General features: G+C 44.7%; 1 long non-coding RNA gene and 1 other non-coding gene across 5 annotated transcripts in view; one reads left to right on the top strand and one right to left on the bottom strand.

Annotated features, from left to right (window-relative positions):
- The window catches only part of LOC122686838, a 127111-nt gene extending 104461 nt beyond the window's left edge, over positions 1 to 22650 (bottom strand). For all 4 annotated transcript variants that reach the window (XR_006338914.1, XR_006338913.1, XR_006338912.1 and 1 more), the window contains exon 1: positions 21877 to 22650. This is a non-coding gene — a long non-coding RNA (uncharacterized LOC122686838). The remainder of the gene's footprint in view (positions 1 to 21876) is intronic.
- Positions 8499 to 8605, top strand: LOC122687190. The gene has a single exon (XR_006339082.1). It is a non-coding gene; the product is annotated as a U6 spliceosomal RNA (small nuclear RNA).
- Positions 22651 to 24808: the final 2158 nt, after the last annotated feature.

The raw sequence follows: 24808 nt of genomic DNA, 5'->3' as shown, positions 1-24808 counted from the left end.
CACTGCTGACGTCAGCACGTGGACCTAAGCCCGGGTCTTCCAGCGTGTGAGCCGGGGGGCCCCCTGCCCTGCGCCACGCAGCCTAGAGGCTCCCTTGCTTATGCACACACTAAGTCGCTTCAGTCGTATCCGACTCTCTGCCACACCATGGACTGTAGCCCGCCAGTCTCCTCTGTCCTTGACGTTTCTCAGGGAAGAATACTGGAGTGGGTTGCCATGCCTTTTTCTAGGGGAATCTTCCCGACCCAGGGATCGAACCCAAGTCTCCTAGTATTGCAGGTGGATTCTTTACCACTGAGCCACCTGGTAAGCCCAAGTGCTAGTTAGACACCGTCTAAGTATTAATACAAGCAGTATGGCCTCCAGCTGCTTGGACCACATCTGAGTCTCTCCTGCTACCAGCCATGATCTCCCTGGCACAGCAATTGCTTGACGGAATTGAAAGCTGGCAGTTCTTGAGAAACTGTATAGGACCCCTGGCTGCCCCACCCCCAGACTGCCTTTGAAAGTCGCCTGCCTGGGGACAGGTGTCTCACCCCCTCTCAGAGTCACAAACATCCCTGGGAACAGTAGGGGGATTTGACATAGTGACATTCAATGCTTGAACAAGCAGCAAAAATTAGAGAAACTTCCAGGGGGAATGAAATCAGTAGGAGATACATCATCTACCACTTTTGATTGACTTTCCCTCAGCATGAAAATTTCTCTTCTGCAATGAAAGTTCCCTGACTCTGCCCCCACTTCCCTTCACTGTATTTCCCTTTAAAGCATCTCATATGGTGGGTGAGACAGTCATTAAGACATTAAAATTATGAAATGCTTATAGATATGCATTTAACAATGGATCCTTGCAGCAAATGTTCTCATGATGAATAAATCCTGATTAAGCTGGCTGTTGACCATAGATCCAAATACCTAACTAAACACACAAACGCACACAAATACACACCAGCTGTAAAACCATCATAAGCTAGCGTCTCTAGCAAACTAGGGCTTCAGCTGTGAGAAGTTCCCCATTAGTGATAAAACTACAGGGTGGAAGAAATTCACCAAATTCCTCATTTAGACCTAGAACAAAATGCCTCTTAAGAGGGTCCCAAAAGGATGTGGTCCATTCACTGTCCCAGTGAATCTTAACTCCTCAACCATCCACCCAGCCTCTCCGTTAATTCTGGATGCTGCCAGAAGCCAGCCTCCCTCTTTCTCATTATTCCTATTAATATTAATAAAGATGGCGGAGCTAACAAAAAGAAACCGTGTCTCAGCACAGAGGAGACCGTCCCCCACCACAGGACATCAACACTCAGATTTCATCAGCATCCCTGTGACTTCTGCCAGCGGAAGAGCTGCATGTGGAGACAAGACTCTGCTTCGATACACAGCGTTTTCTTCTCATTATATGGACACGTCCAAGAATATTCTAAATGCAAAACAAATTAGGTGGGGCGTGAGGCTGCAGAACATACTGTTCATGGTGGGAAATGGCAAGGTGGCTGCAGATGAGGAATTTGTGGTATGGCAGGTGCCCTGCCCACATGGCAAGAGTTTGCGTTGAGAGGCTCCCTAGGGGTTTCCGTGTGGTTACACTAACTGGGAAAGGACCTTACCCGTGAGCCCTCAGCCTGGAGAAAACCAGATGGGCAGAAACCCTCCTCTGTTCTCCAGCCCGTGTAGACGGGAGAAGGAGTGAGGACAGGGCAGGGTTCCCATCCACACCTGCCTGGGAAGCCAGGCCAGGGCTCTGCAGAACCACTCAGGCACTCAGAGATGAAAGCCCGTGGTTTATTACAGAACTCTTGAGGTCTGCAGAAATGCCCAGGATTGTATGTTGCCTGCTGTCCCCAGAGAAAAAGTAGAGCCAGTCAGAGTCCAGCTACTGTGCAGGTGTGTGTTGCCGATTGTGACCTGCTTCACTTCCTCCTGTGGAGCTGCCGTTTTTCTCCAGGTGTGTGTGCACATGTGTGTAAGACAGAGAGACAGAGATGGGGACAGAGACCGACCTGACATTGACACAGCTAAGAACGGTAAGGTTGGCTGAGCGATCAAGCCCCAGATTACTGAACTTGGATTTGTCATTCACTCCTTGAACACCTAAGACTGGCCATCATGCTGCAACCTACATGCACACGTGCACACGTGTGAATGCACATACAGAAACTGGGTTAAGAAAAAGACTCACTGCTATTTCTTCTGGTTTCTAGAAGAACAGGGAAGCCGAGGATGGAAGTGAGCTGAGCGTGAGAATTCCTGGCCAACTCTGCCCATTCTCTCCCATTTAAGACTGACTTTTGAGCTCTCAGCTGGCTCGCATAGCTCTGTATGACAAATGACATCATTAGCGCACCATAGCAATGATGTCTACTCCTGTGGGCCTGTGGGTGTTGACAATGTGTCTCATTGGTCAGAAACCCCATATCACTTGCTTCTCTTAGTCCTAGATTCTTTAACTGCGAAGTCAATTTTGCCCCTACAGTCTGGGGACCCAAGAAAGCTACAAGGAAAGAGCAGAGCGGACCACAACCCCTTTCTTGTGTAAACAATCATTTACATACAAAAGGAATAGGGCAGAACCTTACCCAGCAGCATTCTACCAAGCTCTGCAATTTGACCATTGACCTAGATAACCTGAGTTCTTGGAAAATTTCAGATGGCCTATACCAAATCATACAAGGACACATTCACGGTACACTAAGAGAGAGTTGGAGCTTCCCACGTGGTTCAGTGGTATAAAGAATCTGCCTACCAATGCAGGAGACGCGGGTTTGACCCCTGGGTCAGGAAGATCCCCTGGAGATGGAAATGGCAACCCACTCCAGTATTCTTGCCTGGAGAATCTCCTGCACAGAGGAACCTGGCAAGCTACAGTCCATGGGGTCACAAAAGAGTCAGACACAACTTAGCCACTAAACAACAACAGATAGTTTGTCTTCAAATAAGAATGTTCTAATCTTTCTTTAGCATCAGTAAAATAAGAATTGAAATTTTCATCCTTCACTTCATGGTTATAGGTTGATACAAGCAGCCTGGATGAAATATTTCAGCATCTGTTTTCACAAAGTAAAGGCACATGAAAACTGAAGTAAGGAGAATTCCAATTGTGCCTGCCTGCATTGGCAAAATAAAATCAACATTGGAAACACTGTCTGAAAATCCAGTCCTGAGACCATGAAGAGAACTCCATATGAGTCTAACTTCAAAACAGGCTCTACAAGTAGGAAATAATTTAAATATTCAAAAAGAGATACAAATTAATTTGCCATCTGTCCATTTAGTGGATGCTTTTCAAGACACTGAGCAATTTAACCCATCTCCAAAAGTCAATACTTATTTAATGTAGAGTCAAAAATTTGAAAGTGTCAGTGCTCTGAGCTGCCTGAGTTCTTCTCAACAGAAAAAGTGTACTCCTCAGCTCAGCCACCTAATTGAGCCCTCCAGATACATCACAGCCCAAGTAACTCCCCAAAGGAGAAAATGTCCAAAGACTTGAAAAGGGAAAGTGTTTCACACCTGCGAGCCCAGAGAGACCCACTCACACTTGAGTGTCAGGAAAGAAGAAGCCAAAAATGGCTCTTAAACAGGCAGCCCCTGGGGAGGGCACGGCTGTGTCTGCAGCTAGGAATTTAACTTCCTTTTGTCTCAGTGAGTAACATTCAGATCACAGCTCCAGCTGCTAGCAGATCTGTTCATGTGCCAACTGTGGCTGGTGAAGCCCTCCTTTCTCTACTAAAAATATATGACTGTGCTATGCTCAGTTGTGTTCAACTCTTTGTTATCCTTTGGACTGGAGCCCACTAGGCTCCTCTGTCTATGGGATTTTTCAGGCAAGAACACTGGAGTGGGTTGGCATTCCCTCCTCCAAGGGATCTTCCTGACCCAGGAATTGAACTCATGTCTCCTGTGTCTCCTGCATTGGCAGGTGGATTCTTTACTCACTGAGCCATCTGGGAAACCCATACCAAAAATATATATTTCACCTCTTTTTCCAGAGCATGACCAAGTGATGCTTTCCATCAATGTTAATTGCCAATATGATTCCTGGCACATTTAACTCTGAGGAACGCTGATGTGAGGCCAGATTCAGCTACTCTTGACATCTCATAGGAATGACTTTCACTCTCATCTTCCCTGGGACCCTTAGCAAACTGGAACCTTTAGCTGGGTATTAAACCATCAGCCATGATGGGGTGGGGAGGAAAGAAGGAACTTCCTAATCCTTTCTTATCTGGCTCATACAAGCTTCCTCAGAGAATGAGCACATTGAGAGGGAGTATTTTCACACAAGCCCTAAAAGTACACAAACCAAGGATCTCAGGTCTTACTGCTTGTCTGCACTGACACTGCCCCAGGGCAGATTCAGAAAGGTAAAGTAGGGGACTCCCTTGGTGGTCCAGTGGCTAAGATTCCATGCTACCAATGCGGGGGGCCCAGGTTTGATCTCTGGTCAGGGAACGAGATCCCACATGCCACAACCAGGAGTTTGCACGTCACAACTAAAAAAAAAAAAAAAAATCCTACGTGCTGCAACTAAAGATTCCCACATGCCACAACAAAGATTGAAGATCCTGCCTGCCACAACTGAGACCCGTTGCAGCCCATATCACTTTGGCCAGCAAAACTTCTCTTTACAAGCCATCTCAGCAGCAAAGAGAAAGAAGAACGTCTAATGATGCCAACGACAAAGCTCTAAGCACTTTTCTCCATGCATGAGCTGGGCAGTGACCAAGGAAGATGAAACTGCATCCCCTTCAGGCCCATCCATTGGCTGTTTTGAATGTCCAGGTGCACATGGTGGCATTTAGAAACTGAAGAGCTAAGCAGCCTGAACAATGAGTTAAACATCTATGTTCTCGAATAAACTTCAGGCAGATAAAAGTGAGGTGCTTCAGGCAGGAAAACACTTGCCTTTATTTTTCTGGTTTGTTAGATGTGGTTCAAGTAAATGCCTCTTCTACTCTGGTAGCAGCTCTTCCTCTGTCCCCGCCCCATCTGAGCTTTCTTCTTGGTCTTCTGCAGAAAATTGAAAGGGTGGGAACCAGAGCTTAACATAGAGTCAAGTAAATGCTAAGTGTTCAAGTCCTCCAGCATGTACTAAGCACCATGATATCCAGGTCACAATATGCAGTATTAGCGTTACAATATGGCTCCATGGTAAATGAGCTCCCACTCATTTTGAGGGAAAAGGGGTGCATATTCTCTTGCATTTAGCAGAAACTCAGAAATTATTTGATGCATATCTGCATGCATAATAGATCCTGTAGTCATATTGTAGGTCAAGAGGACCCCAGACCTTTCATTAAAGATTTATTTATTCATTTATTTTTAGTTTCAGTTGTGCTGGGTCTTTGCTGCCACCCATGCAGGTTTTCTCTAGTTGCATAAGGGCGGCTACTCTCTAGTTGCAGTGCGTGGGCTTCTCATTGCAGTGGCTCCTCTTGTTACAGAGCACAGGCTCTAGGGTGCACAGTCTTCAGAAGTTGCAGCTCCTGGGCTCCAGAGCACAGGCTCATTAGTCATGGCACACAGGCTTAGCTGCCCCAGGACATGGGGGATATTTCTAGACCAAGGGTCAAACACATGTCCCCTGCACTGGCAGGCAGATTCTTAACCACTGGACTACGTGGGAAAGCTCCACCCCCATAGCCTTTCTGAAAATGAAGACCATACCAGTTTTGCTCTCCCTGATCCCTTCACATAGAGGAAAGATCACACAATTTTCACTGATAAGCATGAGTAAGAACAATATTATTTAATAGCAGGTTTCTCCATAAGAAACCTGAGGAAATGCTCGGTGAAAGCATTAAAAAACCTCAGGATAAAAAAAAAAAAAAAAAAACCTCAGGATACATCATTAAATATTCTTAAACATTTGGTCCTATTTGTCTTTTCAAAGAATAAATACCTATAAACACAAGTAGTAAAAAGTACTACTTTATTTCAAACCTATGAAAACTGTGGGCTGGTTTTCAGGTTACTATTGAGAGTCAATAAAAATACTGTCAAATCAAAATTCATTTCAAATCTCACCAAAGATTCCAATACCTTTCATAATAGAGGTAAATTGTTGTCCAATCTGTCTCCAAATACATTCTTCTATAAAATTATACTGGGAAAAAGTAGGAAACTCAGACATAGAGTCCAGAATGCATGAAAACGGTTCAGCCCAGAACTAACACAGACGGTAGCTGGGCTGGTCAGCTTGCTTAGCTGCCTGATGATTTTGGACAGTTACAGGGTCTCTCTGAAACCAAAGATATTGTACCCAGTAAGTCCTCTTGATCTCTAAGCCAGTCCCTCTGCATCTGTCTTGACCAGATGGAGATGCTCATTTTAAGTATGAAAAAGTTTACCCTATGCATTATTTTATTCAATATGCTTGTTGATTTATTTGGAGACTCTTCCTTAGGGGTCATTGCCTAAATCCGTGTGTGTGTGTGCGTGCACATGCCAACGTGTATGGGTATGTTTAGTTGTGACAGCTCTTTATAGTTTGGGGGTTCCGCCCTAACTGCACAAATTCATTCTTGAAATGACACTGGCAACTTCATTTTCATGCCTTGAAATACAAGTACACCAAGCATTCTGACTTTAATACCCTCAACCCATTTAAAACATCATCCACCACACTGCTGTCCTCCACCCTCCAAATTTATGTTTCTTCTGTTCCTATTTCCTGTTCTTCTTCTTCTTTTCAAGTATGGAGGTTTTTTTTTAAAGGAGCATCAAACATCTTCATTCTTTTGATGGCTTGTTACTAGCTGTTCATCCCAGGCTAATAAAGAAGAGAAGTGACATTTTCTTTGGCCCTTTCTTGCTCCTTTCTGTCTTCTACGAGTGTGTTTTGTGAGCAGCTTTGGCTAGTCTGACCTTATTCTTCCAAGGCTTTGTCACCACAGTCATGTTGCTTAAGAGTCTGACCCAGTTTCCTTTTTTTGCCATGTTCACGTTTTTATTTCATCTTTTTCTTGCATGAGCTTGTTCTCTTCCTCCTGTCTCAGTTTCACTGGATCCAAAGCAAGCAGTTTCTTGTGTCTTTCTAATTTTTTTTCTCCTTAGAAATAAATCCAGTTATTCAGAACTCCTTTGCTCCTTAGGCAAATAGGCTCCATAGATTTTCTTTGACTTTGTAGAAGCTTATTAAAATCTGTTTTCTTAACATTCATTTGCTGAAATTAGCAGTTAAATTTGTGAGCATGAACATGAATTATCTTCTAAAAGAAATCCCATTTGAACTGCACTTACTTCTACAAATTGATAACCTAAGACCTTCCTGTATATTCTATTTTTGCAGGACCTACAGTTGAGCAAATTTATTAAAAATGTTAAGAGATGACTATCCCAGGATAGAGTTACAATTATAAAAATCTGATTGCAATTAAATCCACAGTTTAATTATTCATTTGTCATTCCACTACGCTTTGAGTTAGACTGGAATGATCTATGCCCAAAGTTCTCTTTGGCCAGTTAACAACAGCTCCCACTACTAGTGACTAATAGCAAACAGAAAAAAACCCATATTCCTGGTCCCAAAACAGTGGACTCAATATTTTGCAAATCAGCTTTAGAAAACCACTCTATGTTGCAAAAGGGAAGCCAGACAATTGTACTGCATGGAGCAGAGGGCTACGCACAATTAGCATGTCCCAGAGTTTTCCCTGTGCTAAGTGCTATATGCAATCATTTCATTGAATCTTCACAGCCACCTATAAGAAGAGAGTCATCATTCACATTATAAAGACATTACATATTAAAGCTTCATGAGGCTCAGAGGCTTGTCTTGGGATACTGGGTGACAAGTATCCGGTAGACATGAGACTCAGACCCAGGGCTGCCTGCCCTAAGACTCATGCTAGTAATCTCTGCACCGATGTGTGGGAGCATCTTTCTAGCACATTCTGGAAAGGATCGATATACTCCATGCTCCTGCAGGGAGGGCAGGGAAATAGTCATAGGGGGCAACATTGCAGATAAAAGTCACCCTGGCAGTTCCTTCTGCTGGGAGTCTCCAATTTTCTATGGAGAAATGTAAAGAAGGTAGTTGCCCATCACTATTTGCTACCAATTTCCCCTCTCACATTAGCTCCTAAAGTAACCTAAAAGCCACGAGAACATCAGACACAGATCAGACCCTAACTCAAAGGGAAGGAGAAGGCTGTGAACAGAGAAAAGAAGGAAGAGAAGAAACTGTGCTCCTTTTATTGAAGTAGGGAATCACCCAAGCTGACCTTCTGTTTTTCTTTTTTTTATATTTATTTATTTGGCTGCACCAAGTCTTTAGTTGCAGCACGTGGGATCTTTAGTTGCAGCATGCAGACTCTTAGTTGCAGCCTGTGGGATCTAGTTCCCTGACTAGGGATCAAACCCCAACCCCCTGCATTGGGAGCACGGAGCCTTAGCCATTGGACCACCAGGAAAGCCCCTTGTGCTTTTCTGAGTGAGCCTTTTGATCATCTCGGATGGGTTGGAGCAAGACAGGTTCCATTCATTAAAACCCTAATGGCGTGCTCGCTTCGGCAGCACATATACTAAAATTGGAACGATACAGAGAAGATTAGCATGGCCCCTGCGCAAGGATGACACGCAAATTCGTGAAGCGTTCCATATTTAAAAAAAAAAAAAAAACCCTAATGGCCTCCTCCTGGGGGATTTGGAAAACCACAAGCTATTTGTGAGATTCTATCTCTATGTCATTCCCTTTGCAAGGAGGGAAAATCTAAAAAATACTCCTGTCTCTCTTGTAAATGTGTCCAGACCTGGATGCAACATTCAAGAAAAATGAAATACCTGAAAAAAATGCAACAAACTAGTGAATATGACCAAAAAAAAAAAAAGAAGCAGGCTCACAAAGAGAACAAACTAGTGGTTACCAGTAGGGGTGAGAGGAGCAAATAGAGGTGGGGAAGTGGGAGGTACAAGCTAGTGGGTGCAAGCTAGGCTTATACCACATGGAGGATACAGTCAATATTCTGTAATAACTGAAAATAGAAAGTAACCTTTAAATTGCATAAGAAGTAAAACAATTTTTTAAAAAAGAAAAATGGAATATGTTAACATCTCACACTAGAGAACTCCATGAACATAATCTGTCCAAGGCTGAGGACTGACAAGGTCTATTTAAAAAAAGAAGAAGAAAATGTACCATCCAAAAAGGAGAGTTCAGACATTAAAAAGGTCTGTGAGCCTTACCTGGGGATTCCCAGTTGGCGCTAGTGGTGAAGAACCTGCCTGGGCAATGCAGGAGACATGAGAGACATGGGTTCGATCCCTAGGTCAGGAAGATGCCCTGGAGGAGGAAATGGCAACCCACTCCAGTATTCTTGCCTGGAGAATTCTAAAAATTTGAACTAAAAGGTATTGAAGGGCAAAGGGTTTCTGCTAAAAAGTACCTGCACCAACTACAAATCATGTTGATTCACGTGAAAGAGATTTACCTTGTGTCTCGAGTTGACTGACGTCTTAGATGGCTCTGGCCTCTGGCCATGCCCGCCGTCTAGCACTCAGCGGGTGCCAGCACTCACAGCCTCCAGGGGTCAGACCAGGGCAGGACAGAGGTGGCAGCCTGCCAAGATTGACCAAGGGCTTGGCAAGCAATTCAGTGTGGGAACCGGAGCTTCCCCTTTTGAGTTTCCTGCGCCCCGGGCCCAGATAAGTATCCTTCACTGACAGAGTCCTAACCATTAAATCCACAGTGCCAGGTTTTCTCCATCACAGCTAATGACTTTAATCCAAAATTAGCATGATGGAGCTCAAGGCGTTTCAGGGCATGGGCCACCTCGTCTCCTTCATGGCCTTGCAATATCAAAACAAAACAAACAAACAAAAATTAGCATGGTGTTGTACTAAGGGGTTTACACCAGGGGGAAAAATATGGTCATCAATGTTTACATGCATGTGTCTTTTGAAATGACTGACCATCCCATCAGTTCCATACAGGAATTTCCAGATTCAAACTGAATAATAGTTAATAGAAGCTGGCTACTGAGAATCACAGGGTTTACCAGATGGCCCTAGTGTAAAGACTACACCTGCCAATGCAGGAGACATAAGAGACGTGGGTTCAATCCCTGAGTAGGGAAGACCCCCTGGAGAAGGGCATGGCAACCCACTCTAGTATTCTTGCCTAGAGAATCCCCATGGACAGAGGAACCTGGCGGGCTACAGTCCAGGGGGTCATAAAGAATCAGACTGAAATGATTTAGCATGCACACATGGAGAATCACATCAAATGATCTTTTAGACAGATTTAACCCTATTGTGTCTATGCAAACATGGGCGCAGAGTATGCCAAATCTTGTCTCTCTCTGACGCATTCTGATAAAGAAAAAAATAATCCAACATGATTTATACTTGCATGCAAAAAAATAAACTTCCCATCAGTTTCATTAAATCAATAACTAAAGCAAATTTTCAAATAAACTGATTAGCAAGACCCAAAGTTGATCTCGAAGAGTCTGCTTAAAGACAGGACCAAACACATCGCAAGTACAAGTGAGGGATTATTGCCTCCTCACCACGTGTTCAGGATCTTCTCAGGTTCAGTGAGATCACGAATGCGCTCTCACTTCTAGCAGTAAGTCTGGAATTTACTTCAGCTGATTTAAAGAATTTGTGAACAAGAACTGTATCTGAGCTGTCATCACCCTGGAGCAACGGGCCAGGCTGAAAAGGTGTCCTGAACGGGGCAACCGGACAAGACAGGTCAGTGAGACCCTCCAGGTGTCTCATCACCCAGCACCGCCACTTCCTGAGAGTAACAGGATCAGGCCTGGCCACTTGCTAATAGGCCGCAGAGCAGGATTAACCCTGGCTTCTCAGGTGGCGCTAGTGGTAAAGAACCCACCTGCCAATGCAGGAGACAAAAGAGACGCAGGTTCAATCCCTGGGTTGGAAAGATCCCCCGGAGGAGGGCATGGCAACCCACTCCAGTATTCTTGCCTGGAGAATCCCATGGACAGAGGAGCCTGGTGGGCTACAGTCCATAGGGTCGCAAAGGAACACTCGACTTAGCATGCATGCACGCAAGATTAACCCAACCAACTCTCCGCTGACTCTGCTAAGGACAGACAAACGAAATCAGGACATGTTATAAATGAGTTAGAGGAGGATGTGTGCCAAATGCTGGCCCATCTGCACCTCCACTTGACTCACGAACCCCAGGAGTGGGAATCTGTCGGGGTAACACACACCACCGTAAGAAAGAAATCCTCAAACCGCAAAGCCCCAGTTGAGAGGCTTTTTTTTTTTTAAACAAAAGGGGCATTTATAACTCCAACTGATGCAGCCAGAGGACCAGTTAGTTAACAGTGGGAAAGAGAAAAGAACCATCAAAAAGAGAGCAGGATAAAGATGAGAACCTCGTAGCAGAAAGGGTTTGTGAGTAACTGTCATACACTTGCCTGTCATCTTCAGGGCAAGGCATAGCTCTCCCTAGAGCAAGAAATGAGGAGCCTTGGAGATTCCCTCTCATTACGGCTATCAGGGGCACTGCACAGATGCTTCACGGAGAACAGAAATGCTAAACTGGATCTCTGACTTCTGGTTTTGTACCGACTAGTGTGGCTGTAAATGGGAACAGAAATGGTGAGAGTTACAGAAAATGACGAAGACTAGTCATCATTTGACGAAACAAAGATGAAGATTCTGAATAACCACAGGTAGAGGTAAGACACAAGTCACACATCAACTCTAATATAAAAAGATCAACCATAATTAGGCATAAGTAACTATGGGTCAGCGCTTTCCTGGTGGCTCAGATGGTAAAGAATCCACCTGCAATGGGGAGACCTGGGTTCAATTCCTGGGTTGAGAAGATTCCCCGGAGGAGGGCATGGCCACCCACTCCAGTATTCTTGCCCAGAGAATCCCATGGACAGAGGAGCCTGGCGGGCTACAGTCCATGGGTTACAAAGAGTTGGACATGAGAGAAGTAACTTAGCATGCACAACACATTAACAATTCAAAGACAGAGGAATGGATAAAGAAGACATGGTATATATCTACAATGGAATATTACTCAGCCATTAAAAATGAAATAGTGTCATTTACAGCAACATGCATGGACCTAGAGAGTCTCGTATTGAGTGAAGTAAGTCAGACAGAGAAGGAGAAATAGCATATGACAGCCTTTATATGTGGAATCTAAAAAGAAATGATACAAATGAACTTATGGACAAAACAGAAGGAGACATAGAAAACAAACATGGCTGCCGGGGAAGAGATAGTCAGGGACTCTGGGAAGGCCATGTACACACGACTGTATTTTAAATGGATAACCAACAAAAACCTACTGCATAGCACATGGAACCCTGCTCAATATTATGCACCAGCCTAGATGGGAGGGGGGTTTGGGGGAGAATGGAAACATGTATACATACGGCTGAGTCCCTTCACTGTCCTCCTGAAATTACTACAACGTTGTTAATTGGCTATATCCCAATACAAAGTAAAAAGTTAAAATTTGGGTGGGGGGGAAGGCATAGCAGTTCTCTAAAGACTGAATCTCTCTTGCTTTTCCCCCCATAATTTCATGCTTCATTCTCATGCTGTCCTCAATGTGAATCGTTCTCGTCAATTTAATAGAAGTCCCCAAACATCACGTGGGGCGCCTAGGGAAAAGGTCACAAGGAGCCTTCATTCCTAGACACTTGTTTTTCTATTCTCTCATATTCAAGGAAAAATCCCTGACTGGGATTACATAGCCTCCAGATAAGAAAAAAGAAAAATGAATATTCATTACATGTTTCTAAATTTGGATGATAATAATTTAATGATTTTTATGTTGTTTTATTTTGAAGCTTTTTCTTGTTCGGGTCTAAATCCTAGGAGGTAGTTTGATATTTCAAATCCCTCAGTTTCTAAAATCTCTAATGTCTGATTCCAAATCAAGTGTTCGAGTTAATGATACCCCTTAGCTCCCATTAAACAGGAGAAATTCTTCAAAGAGAGTGCTATTTGTATAAAACTTCTCAGAATTGTTGCACTAAAAGTACTGTCCTGGCCCCTTGAGAGGAGGCCCACGTGTGTTAGGAAATGCAGCTGCCCAGAGTTTACGTAATTATTCAGTCATCTGTATCTTGTGTTACCAAAATGGTAATATCTGCCTCAAAGGTCAACATGCAGAAGCTTGATCGGTACAGAAAAGAGACTTGAAAAATATCCGTATCAGTTTTGACCAAGATAAAGGGGCCTGCTGCAACTATTGTTGCTTTTAGTCACTAAGTCATGTCCAACTCTTTTGCGATCACCCTGTGGTCACCCTGTGGACTATAGCCCTCCAGGCTCCTCTGTCCAGGGGATTTTCCAGGCAAGAATACTGGAGTGGGTTGCCATTTCCTTCTCCAGGGGATCTTCCTCGTCCAGGAATCAAACACAGGTCTCCTGCATTGGCAAGCAGATTCTTCATCACTGAGCCACCAGGGAATTTTTTTTCTTCTAAATAAATTTGATACAAAGAAATATTGTGTTAACTAGTGAATACACAAAAATGTGCACATACACATAGTTGATTCTCAATATTCACAGTAGTTATGCACTGCAAAGTGACCACAAACACTGAATTCGTGAATAATGAACAATTTTTCCCAGGGAAAATACAGAGTTAGGTTCCTCTGAGCCTCTGGTCACAATATTTTCATCAACCAATCAATAAAACCTCATTTTGTGTGTTGAAACTGTGGATTCTAGATGAGTAGTTTAGCTCTATCATATAAAAACTGGAGCCTAGATAACACCCTATTTCAAAATGTACTTGCTATTCAAAAGGGCAAGTACTCTTGAGAGCCCCTTAGACCACAAGGAGATCAACCCAGTCAATCTTTAGGGAAATCAACCCTGAATACTCATTGGAAGGACTGACACTGAAGCTAAATACTCCAATACTTTGGCCGCCTGATGTGAATGGTCCCTGATGCTGTTGGAAAAGACCCTGATGCTGGGAAAGATTGAAGGCAAGAGGGCGGCAGAGGAAGAGATGGTTGGATGGCATCACCAATTCAGTGGACAGGAATTTGGGTGAACTACGGGAGATGGTGAGGGACAGGGAAGCCTGGCGTGCTGCTGTCCATGGGTTCGCAAAGAGTTGAACACAACTTAGCGACTAAACAACAACAACAAAAGGACAGTTCTGTTCATTCAGACCAAGTAGGATTCTGAACTCAACAAAACTCAAGTGTCTCTTGCATTTAGTCCAGCAGTATATGAAAATAAAGACTTGGAGCTGTATAAGTTCAAATGACAGAGACCTTGGGGCCTTCTAAGAGGTTCAGAAGCCACCTCTCAGCATGCTTGCCCATCATGGTGACCCTGGGCATGATCTTGACTCTTCTGTTTAAACCACTATAGGCAAAGTGACCAGTCTCCCCATGTGGGGCCAGCCGGGCCCAGCTCGGGTATCATCTCTGGATAGAAGGAGTCTCAGTGGTTTAAACAGGGCCAAGGGCCTCATCATAGAAGGTGTAGGGCAGTTACAGGTTCCCCTGGTGGCTCAGGCAGTAAAGGATCTGCCTGCAATGCACGAGACCCAGGTTTGATCCCTGGGTTGGGAAGATCTCCTGGGGGAGGAAATGGCAACCCACTCTAGTATTCTTGCCTGGAAAACTCCATGGACAAAGGAGCCTGGCAGGTTAGAGTCTGTGGTGTTGCAAAAGAGTTGGACATGACTTAGCAACTAAACAAATAAAAATGAATTAGAAATAAAAAGTCATGTGGAGAGGTTTGTGGGCGGGCCTAGAAAGGAAGCTTCCTCCTCTGGTGTGGCTGGTGGTCACTGGGACAGAGTGAACTGAGGAGGACATGGTACTTCTGACCCCCGGACAATTCCAGCTAAAGACAAGGAGCGAAGCCAAGAGAATCCCAGACAAAGGGAGAAGACTCAGTGGGTTCAGTCTACCCTAAAGCCAACCTGCTTTCCCAGAGCTTTGTAAGAAAGTGAGCTCCAGAAACAATGGTTCAAAACCCTCTCTCAGCCACGTGATTACACTGCAGCCGCTGCCCTCATGGGGCAGTTTCTGGGTCTGCTCAGAGGAAACACAAGTCGAGACCCTGCTGAGGACAAATCTACCTTCATCTTGCTGAGTCCCCTCTCCCCTTCTTCGGCCCCTTCCCATCTGTTTTGATGCAAAGTCTTCCTTGTATTTCACTAACTTGGGTGGAACACACATCAGGAAATCGTAGCAGTGACAGGGGTAATGGTGCACAGATCACCTTATCCTCCGAGCATCACTTTGCTCCACGTTGTCTGGTTTGGGTTCCTAACCACTGGGAGGAAGGAGGGCTGAGTAGACAGAAACTCGTTGACTCCCTACGCTGGACCAACTTGCCTAGGGTCACAGAGCTACTTTGAGGGTGGCCCTAGGACCTGAACCCAGGTCACTTGTGCCCCGTCAAGGTTGGTGAATCCACCATCGCTGACAGTGCGGGTCCATTCAGACCTTGAGGCAAGCAGCAGGCGGGCATGCTGTGTGCTCGATCGTGTCTGACTCTCTACGACCCCATGGACTGTAGCCCACCAGGCTCCTCTGTCCATGGGATTCTCCAGGCAAGAACACTGGAGTGGGTTGCCATGCCCTTCTCTAGGGATCTTCCCAACCCAGGGATCGAACCCGGGTCTGCTGCATTGCGGACATATTCTTTACCATCTGAGCCACCTGAGAAAGCCTGGAGGAAAGCAGCATGCTTGACAAAGCTCGCCAGTGACGGCAGCCGGGGAGAAAGGCTTGACTAACCTGGCTTCCTTCCCTTAACAGCTGTCAGCCCTACATGTTCCCTGCATTGTCTGCACTTCCCCCCTTAGTCACTCAGGGAGTCCAGAGCTGGCTGGCCCAGCTGCAGACACACACCGCTGGCTCGCCTGTGTGCGCCCGCCTCCTTCAGGGCCCCGACCACAGCGCTGCCTCCCTCCCGGGTCTGAAGGAGGCCAGGCTCTGCAGGCCACACGCCACAGGGGACCTCCCGACCACCTGTTATTGTGACCATGTGCTTGGCCTAATCCGTTTGTTTTGATCAGAGTGTTCCAAAGAGGAAACAAAGCCTATATTTATTACTTAAAAAAAAAAAAAAAGGCAAGTCCATTTGCCCACCCCCTTCTCAAATACTTGGAATTCATACTAGGTCTCTTCCTAAAACCCACTGGAGACTGGCGTGAAGAACACTTCCCTGCAGTGAAGGTGACCTCCTTAAGCATTGCGTCTGTTGGCAGCTTTCCCCAAGTTCCTCCATCAGCCGAAAACTAACTCTGTATGGGGGTGGCTGGGGGCTTCCCAGGTGGCACTACAGCTAAAGAACCCACCTGGTAATGCAGGAGATGCCTGAGACAAGGGTTTGATCCCTGGGTTGCGAAGATCCCCTGGAGGTGGGCATGGGAACCCACTCCAGTATTCTCGCCTGGAGAATCCCTGTGGACGGAGGAGCCTGGCGGGCTACAGGCCGTGGGGTCACGAAGAGTCAGACGCGACTGAGCAATGTAGCATGCGCACATGGAGGGCTGGAAAGATGGAAAAGGAACGGTGAGTACCATGCACGCCCTACAGAGTGTGCGACCTAATCCAGGAGAGGAGAAAAGCCAAACTTACGTGCGCACACATGACAGAGACAAGTCATCACCTTCCTGAGTCGTAACGCTATGGAGTGAACTGGGTCTCCAAAAAAGAAAGAAAAATGTTGGGCCTCAAGCCCCAGTACCCCAGAATGGGCCCCTACTCAGAGATCAGGTCTTTACAGAAGGTAACCAAGGTGATATGGAGTCATTTGGGCGGGCCCCAGTGAACTATGACTGGTGTTCTTGCAAAAGGGGGGAATTTGGAGACAGGCACACAAGAAGAACATCATGTGAAGATGAAGACAGAACCGCAAGCCAAGAAGCACCAAAGACTGCCAGGAAACACCAGAAGCCGGGAGAGAGGCCTAGAACAGGCTGTCCCTCCCCGCCCTCGGGAGAAAGCAGCCCTGCTGACACCTTGACCTCAGACTTCTGGCCTCCAGAACAGAGATGATAAATCTCTGTCACTCAGGTCGCCCGGCCTGTGGCACTCTGTCACAGCAGCCCTGGCAAACGCATTGGAGTCCCAGCGGTACACTCAGTCCTAGTCCTCCCAGCTCCACCACACGAGGGCCTTCGCCTGAGGGGTCCCCAGAGCCGCGCTTGGCTAGCATGGCCTCTGCCGGCTTACCCGCAAATCTCCCATTTATATATGTAGTCTGTGAGCCTGGGTTCCTCACAGGGCGATGCAATGGTTTCTTAATGGAGTGGCTTGTTGGGTGGGATGTTGTTGATGGTGGGAAATGGAACACAGACAAAAGAGACAGGGCAATCAATCTAGTCTGTAAGAGACGGTGAAGTGTTAGTCGTTCAGTCATGTCTGACTCTGAGACCCCATGGACTGTAGCCCACCAGGCTCCTCTGTCATGGAATTCTCCAGGCAAGATTACTGGAGTAAGGGGTTGCCATTCCCTTCTCCAGGAGAATCTTCCCAACCCAGGGACAGAACCCAGGTCTCCTGCATTGCAGGCAGATTCTTTTACCATCTGAGCCACCAGGCTCCTATTTGAGAGCCTGGAGGTTCCACCATTGATGTGGAAGAGACCCCATTAGGCTCTGAAATTTCAGTTCAGTAAGACCATTCTTCACCACTAAAACATAAATTTAAAATATAAGAAACCAACACAACATTGTAAAACAACTATCCTCCAATTTGAAAAAAAAAAAAAGGATGTTTAATATAATATTTTCACCACTCCTTAAGGTTTCTTCATGACCTTTCCAATCTTTAACAACAATATGCCTTCCCCTTTGTGGCCCTTTTCTACATTATTTATTCATCTTGCCTGTTATTGAAACTTAGATGTATAGAATTCATGTGTATACTTTTACAGGAGGTTTGTCTCATTCAACATATGTTAGCTTCATCCATGCTGCTGCGTGGACCAATAGTTTATCCCTTGTATTGCTGCATAGTATTCCCCTGCATGAAAATAGCACAATTTATTTATCCATTATCCTTTTGATAGGCATTTTCTTTTTATATCTAATAGATTTTGTTATATAATTTCATATTATTTTAGTTTTTACTCTAGATATTTCCATTTGCATTTGTGATATTGTTACATGTTCTAAATATGCATTTTGGTTTTCTAAAAACTAAAGTGAAATATATATTGTGTTAGCCAAAAGTTCATTCAGGTTTTTCTGTAACATCTATGGAAAAACCCACACTTTAGCCAACCCTATATGCATATATATATATACATACACACATATGTATACACATACATATACACACATACACACACACACATATGTGTATGGTTCCCCAGATTGCTCGTAAAGAATCCACCTGCAATGCAGAAGCTTCAGGAGACGTGGATTCGATCCCTGAGTCAGGAAGATCCCCTAGAGGAGGACATGGCAACCCACTCCAGTATTCTTGCCTGGAGAATCCCATGAAGAGAGGAGGCTGGTGGGCTACAGTCCATGGGGTCGTAAAGAGTCAGACGTGACTGAAGCGAGTGAGCACACATGAAAATGAGATCAAAAAGTATTGATGAGGATTTTCTTATGTGAAAAGGTCATATAATCTACTTCCAAACGATGTCACAACTGTCCTTCTGTGGTGTCACCTTCACCCGTTGCAGCGATGAGGAGCCATCACTGGGTGGAGAGGCATGATTGCTAGCTGCTGGTGTGACCCACGCAAGCCTGACTGACAAAGCTGCAAAGCAGAGATTGCCTGTTCTGACATAATCACCGCCATGTCTCTGACTCAACTTGCCCACTTGCAGCTGGCACCCATGCAAATCACGTAGGAGCAACGTCACCAACCAGTTTAGAGTAAGCATGTGAAGCAAACGACACACATTTACGGGCTCCAAAACTGGCACATGTGGGAAAGACCAAGTGCCTCCTCTGAGTGTCTTGGTGGTCCTCATGGTCTTGTCCAGGATAATAAGAGGCATGAGAAATTAGGCCCATCTTTGGTTGGACCCTTCGTTTGCTAAATGGCTGTTGCCTGGTCTCTTCACACCTATATCTGTTTCTCATTTGTAAATGGGATAATGATCTCTTCCAACCTCATTCTAGAAGAACTGGAGAAGATGATAATGACATTCTAATTCTCTCCAGACTATGGGATGCTCTAGCACTTTGTGATTATCATTGCCACCACACTCTCATTAACTTGACCAACACATTAGATCTAAATAAATAAGTTCTTCCCAGGAGCATTTTTGAAAATATCTGAAATAGTAAAATAAAATCAACCTTACAAGTAAGCACTGAAATTCCAGTTTGAAAGAGACTTTCACTTGGGGGTCAATTTTCTCCCTAGGTTTACACCATATTGTTCATCACAAGCAAAAAAAAAAAAAGCATTAAAGCATTTTAGAACCCATACAGCTGAAATAAGCTACCTTATCACCACTGAAGGCAGATTACAGACAAAACTGAATAGTTGAAAACATCATCTATATTGCCTTGGGTTTGTTTACTATTCCTTCCTGAGTCTATGACAGGAATTAAAATAATAGAAACTTAGACAATAAACCCATTAAATCAAGGATACAAGAACAATCTCTAAATAATGAGATGGAAGAAACAACTATACCAAAAAGCCTTGACCAAAGATTGTTATTTTAACGAAGTACTAAGTGTAGTTCATACTTGTCATTCTTTCTGTATTTGCTGCTCTTTCACAAATTTTTTAAGTCACTTTTTCTCAGAGTGCTAAGATAGATATTCCATTCTAAAACTCTCAACTTGCAGTTCCCTGGTGGTCCAGTGGTTAAGAACCCACTTGCCAATGCAGGGGACACAGGTTCGATCCCTGGTCAGGGACCATCTCATATGCCAGGGAGCGTCTCAGCCAGTGGGCCACAACTACTGAGCCCACGTGCCCTAGAGCCTGTGTTCCACAAGAGAAGCCAATGCAATGAGAAGCCCGCCCACCACAGCTGGAGAAAGACTGCACAGCAGTAAAGACCTGGCAGAGCCAAAAATAAATAAAAATTTAAAAAATAAATAAAACTCTCAGCTTTAACCTGTTGATAAAATTGGATGTTCCAGAAAAGTAGGACATGGGTAGATGTGACTACAGACTCTGAATTCAGTGTAAATGCTGGTCTTACTTTTATCTCTTTCTAGCCTTCAATCATTGGAAGGACTGATGCTAAAGCTGAAACTCCAATACTTTGGCCACCTCATGCGAAGAGTTGACTATTTGGAAAAGACCCTGATGCTGGGAGGGATTGGGGGCAGGAGGAGAAGGGGACGACAGAAGATGAGATGGCTGGATGGCATCACCGACTCGATGGGCATGAGTTTGAACAAACTCCGGGAGTTGGTGATGGACAGGGAGGCCTGGCGTGCTGCGATTCATGGGGTCGCAAAGATTCAGACACGACTGAACTGAACTGAACTGAGCCTCAATCAAAAAAAAAAAAAAATTGCTTTTAAGAAAATGTAAAGGGGATTATCTTACAACAATGATGGTATTGTCCCAAGTGCTTGCATTTTCTTAGTCCTAAATTCTTCTACCGTGATCTTCCAGGGAAAAGACCTTGGTGGTTTGGTTGTCCTCGTTTGACACATTAGCCACAAGCCTTTCACATACAGAAACCCGGAGCCATGTATAAATAAGCGCTCACGGAATCACTTTCAAAATACCCAACACTGCATTTTCAGAAGGCAGTCTCTATCACAGGCCCATCAATTACTGTAATCACATCTCCCACTGGCTAGACACCAGTCAGAACATATTTTAAGAATTCAAAGGCCACTCTGTCAAAGACAAACCAGCTTGACTTTGGTTCCAGCATTCAGATGGGGAGGCAGCAGTTCCTGGTCGCCAGGGACAGCTGCTGGGGACTGACCTCACTACAGTTCCTCAGCCACAGGAGGAATAGGGCAACCGCCTGATTTTGCACAAGCTTTCATTTCCTCCCCATGTGGATCCTGAACCTGGATGGCCCTGTTGTTCAGGACGCAATTTGGAGGAGGAAGTTGAGAACCATTCTTCATGAGATGATCCCTCCAACTGAAGAGAGCCTAGCTGAGATTCTGCCCCTGATCTTCAGTTCCACAATGAACCAGCTTGATCCCCAGCCTGGTGTGGCTGAGCCCGACAAGTCTTTCTGGGCACAGCCTGGGGACCACAGTCTTCTCTCTAGCCAGGCTTAACCTTAGCAAAGACCATGAGCTTCTATCTGTGATGATCTTTCGTACTTAGCTGTTGCTGTTCAGTTGCTAAGTCATGTCCAACTCTTTTGCGACCCCCATGGACTAGAGCTTGCCAGGCTCCTCTATCTAGGGGATTTCCCAGGCAAGAATACCGGAATGGGCTGCCATTTCCTTCTCCAGGGGATCTTCCCGACCCAGGGATTGAACCTGCATCTGATGCGTTGGCAGGCGGGTACTTTACCACTGAGCCACCTGGGAAGCCCCGCTTCAGATGTGCAACTGACCTAAAAATAGTGGATAATAGCTAATCTATAGTCTTCACATTAAAAAAAAAATCTTCACAATGTAAGTAATGCACTTCTAAAACCACATGTGCCCTGCAAGTCATTCAATAAACATGATTTAAAACAGGTCACAGGTCATACAGCTACAGGCAAACCTGTCTCTTCCAGTCCCACCAGAGGTGACATAGAGAGGCAACTCAAAGGAAACGGCTTGGAAAGTGTGTGTGTCTCTACGATTTGGTCGTCTGAGGGACGGCTTCTGGTCCCTGTCAGGCATGCTCTGTAGCCAATGTCAGTGGTGGTTCAGCCCAGGGAAGGCATTCGTTCCCTGGCATGAGTCCCTGGAGCCATGTGCCCCAACAAAGCCCACATTTGGAAGGCGAGACGTCCCACTAGGTCATTTGAGGTCTCATTTCTGACACACCTTACCTCACAGCTGAGGTGCCTCAAATGCTGTGTTCAATAGATTCATTCAGGTGTGTGTTCTGTGAAGTTGATCATCCTGTTTCGCTTGGAACTTCTCCATAATTGCTCCATCAGCCTACAATATTCTGGGCTTCCTTTTCCAACCACATACTTCAGATCCAATTTTCACGTACCTGTGAAACTGTGCTTCGGAGAAAACTGAGATACTGAAGAAACCGTAGAAGCGTTCTCATTGAACTCGCAGGTTTGCTTCTAATAGAGGTCCTCAAAGGACGTCCCGGGATCCATCCCCCTCTCCTGGGAACTTGCTAGAAACACAAATTCTCAGGCCCCACCCCAGACCTACTAAATCAGAAACTCTGAGGGTGGAACTCAACAAACTGCATTTTAACAAAGGTCTTCTTTGATTCGGAAGCAGCCTCAAGTTTGAGAGCCACTGGCTTAAAGAGAGAGCTCTCTCTTCATCGCGGTCAGTGAGGGCAAAGACATATACATACGAAATGTTTGGGTATCTTCTGAACGCAGAATGATGTTTCTCATTAAAGCGGGAGAAGAGGCATGGGGTAGAGTTTCACTCCATGGATCATCTTCAAATTTGTTTCTCTTGGAGCGGAGTTCTTAACCAGGCATATAAAACAGCAGAAAGCATCTTGGAAGATGTTTTAAACACCCAATAATTTTGGCAAAGGATGACATAGTCTTTGCCTCTCAGTCACCCCCTCACAAGTGTGGAACTCACTCAACCAGACTGATGCAGAAGGCGAACCTGTGTGTGGCTTAACTCTTCCAATGCTGGCTCCAGCAATACCATTTTTAAGATCCAGAAAGTTGTGAAAAATCACAACCACATAACCTTTTTTTTTTTGCTTTTTTGCTTTTTTTGGTCTTTCGCAGATGATTGTGGCTATTCTTTAAAACCTGACAATGGTACTTTCTCTTCTCTTTTTTTAGAATATTTATTTATTTATTTGGCTGTATCAGGTCTTAGTTGCGGCATGCAGGATCTTTTGTTGTGGTGCACAGACTCTCCAGTTTGTTCACAGAACATGGGATCCCCAACCAGGGATCCAACCCCATGTCCCCTACATCGCAAAGCAGATTCTTAACCTCTGGACCACCAGGGAAGTCCCGACAACCACATAATCTTTGTCACAAAGATCAAAATAAAATATGCTGTTTTCCCTGGTCACTTTTCATGGAGAGCAGTTTTTCCTTGATGGTACTATAGAATAGTCTGCCTGACATCTCCCTCGAAGGCAGGTGAAATAGAAAACCAGCATTTCAAATGTTTGACGCTCTTCTTTTTCTCATAAAAGAAGCAAACTAAAGATCAGGAATTTCCCCTAGAAATTTGTCAGCGGTTCTGTGGTTTTCATTAAAGAACCAATGGCCTCGTTGAAAATTCAGTCACTTGACAGGCTTCAAAGTCTCTCAAAAGATATAATGTAGGGCTTCCCTACTGGCTCAGTGGTAAAGAGTCCATCTGCCAACAACGCAGGAGACACTGGCTCGATCCTTCGTCCGAGAGGATTCCACATCCCGCAGAGTAATGGGGCCTGAGGGCCACAAATATTGAGCTTGTGTTCTAGACTCTGGGAGCCGCAACTACTGAAGCCCGTGTGCGCTAGAGCTTGCGCTCCCAACAAGAGAAGCCGCCGCGGTGAGCAGACTGTTCACAGCAGCTAAAGAGAAGTCCCCTCTTGACACAACTAGAGAAAAGCCCGCGTGCGGCAACAGACCCAGCACAGCCAAAACTAAATAACTTTTTTAAAAAGAGATAGATAATGTAAAGAAACACCAGACTTGCTCAACAAGGATGTTCAGTTTTTAAAGACAGGAATGACACTTGAGTCCTGCCCTCAAGTCTGATTTCTTAAACATTCAGATTAGTTACCATTTATGTACCTAAAACTAATCAGTGAAAGGAAAAGGAGAAATTCTTACCTTGCTAAGTGTCTCCACCATGACTTAAATAGTTTTTTAAAAACGGTTTTCCAGTGAAGTTCATGGGGTAAGTTGCCAATTTTCATTGTTATGCAAAATTCAATAAAGACTTTAAAAATGTTCACATAAAAAAAGGAACTTTAAAAAAAAAAACAAATAAGTAACAGATACATAAAGACAACTCATCTCCATATTTAAAATCCATATATATCTGTGTGTACACATATATGTGTGTATATTTATATTTCGTAGCCAGTACAAGAGGACATGAAACAAAGCAGGTGCATAGTAATTAGAAAGAAAGAAAATTTCTTCCCGACATGTAACTGTCTGTGTAAAAATAAAACAAAGTACACGTGCACATACATACATACATGAACAAAACAGAAAATCAAACTAAATAAAAATTCAACAGCTTGTATGTGTTTACGTATTATCAGAAATAGATGCATATACATACAAACAGAATTAGGAAAGACAATGGCAAAATCATCTAATTCACAGTAACGGCAATGCACAAAGTATGTAAGTATAGCCCTATGAAAAAATAGAATGATTTACAGAAGGACATAAAGAGAAAATAAACAAGCCCATAAATGTTATAAAGATGTCTGTTCTTCCCAAAGAGATCCACCGGGTCAAAGCATTTCTGAGCAAAAATTCGAGCATCCAGTAAGCAATCTAATGTTCTCAAACTGCTTTGGATAATTTAAGATGCCAAGGAAGATAACCCACTGTGAACTACGCAGGCAAGGGCCCAGAAGAACTGCAGCCTCTTCAGGCAACATCTACTGAGCTCCAAACCTGGGACAAACAGCAATTACTGACACTGGGGACGAGAATAGTGTGCAGGCTCGTGGAGCATCTGGCCGGGACCCAGAGGAAGAGGCGGGTGCTCAGGTGTGCCAGCAGTAATGAGAAGAGCCAATGCCAGTGCGGAAAAATTGTGGGGAGCCTTGACTGCGCTGAACACATTGTCCTCAGCTGGTCC

This window comes from Cervus elaphus, chromosome 30 (assembly GCF_910594005.1).
Source record: "Cervus elaphus chromosome 30, mCerEla1.1, whole genome shotgun sequence".
Lineage (NCBI taxonomy): Eukaryota > Metazoa > Chordata > Mammalia > Artiodactyla > Cervidae > Cervus > Cervus elaphus.
The sequence above is the reverse complement of the archived record's forward strand: the minus strand, read 5'-3'. Positions and strand labels throughout refer to the sequence as shown.